This window comes from Rhinopithecus bieti, unplaced genomic scaffold (genome assembly GCF_001698545.2).
Source record: "Rhinopithecus bieti isolate Rb0 unplaced genomic scaffold, ASM169854v2 scaffold_52453, whole genome shotgun sequence".
Taxonomy (NCBI): Eukaryota; Metazoa; Chordata; class Mammalia; order Primates; family Cercopithecidae; genus Rhinopithecus; species Rhinopithecus bieti.
The window spans coordinates 1-1,087 of NW_016820377.1; positions in this window are offsets into that span (position 1 = coordinate 1).

Below are 1,087 nucleotides of genomic sequence, written 5' to 3' on the forward strand. Positions count from 1 at the left end.
CCCTCAGGCTGGAGAGCAGTGGTGCGATCTCGGCTCACTGCAAACTTCACCTTCTGGGTTCAAGTGATTCTCCTGCCTCAGCCTCCCCAGTAGCTGGGATTACAGGCATGTGCCATGAGGCCCGGCTAATTTTTGTATTTTTAGTAGAGATGGGGTTTCACCATGTTGGCCAGGCTGCTCGTGAACTCCTGACCTCAAGTGATCCACCCGCCTTGGCCTCCCAAAGTGCAGGGATTACAGGCATGAGCCACCACACCCAGCCTCATTTTCTTTCTAGTCTGTAATTTTCCCTCTCTTTTCTTCTTTCCACTTATTTGTTGAATATACTGGCTCATTTGTCCTGTAAAATTTCCCAAGTTCTTGCTTTGGTGTATTGTTTCTCCTGGTATCATTTAACATGTTTCTCTTCCTATATTCCCTGAATTTTTTGTAAATGAAGTTAAATAGAGATGCTTGATTAAATTGTTTCTTTTTTCCTTCTTGTTTAAAAGTATACTTCATGAATAGTACTGTATACTTCTTATTGCACAACATAAGAAGGCGCATATATCTTGTTTTCTGTCTTGGATGATAAGTTTGATGAGTAGGGTCAGATGGTATCAGCCTAATTCCTCTGTTATAATTCCCCAAATGTTTTTCACCTAATGGTTTTAGCAGCTATATTTTTTCTTAAATCCATTATCTCATTAGGGTTTGAATTGTAACACTGCCATTTCTCTTGCGTTTATAAGTTGTGAGTCTTCCATAAAGAAGCTCTTTCCATAATTATGTATTTGATTAACCTGCAATATGATTCATGCGGGAAGGCAGGAATAATGCCAGATTTTTTCCATTTGTTGATTAATTATCAGCAGAATAAGCTGATGCCTTAGCAACATCCAAGGTAACCAATTCATTTTATTTTATTTTATTTTATTTTGAGACAGAGTCTCGCTGTGTCACCCAGGCTGGAGTGCAGTAGCGCAGTCGGCTCACTGCAACTTCCACATCCCGGGTTCAAGTGATTCTCCTGCCTCAGCCTCCCAAGTAGCTGGGACTACAGGAGCCCACCACCACGCCCAGCTAATTTTTGTATTTTAGTAGAGAC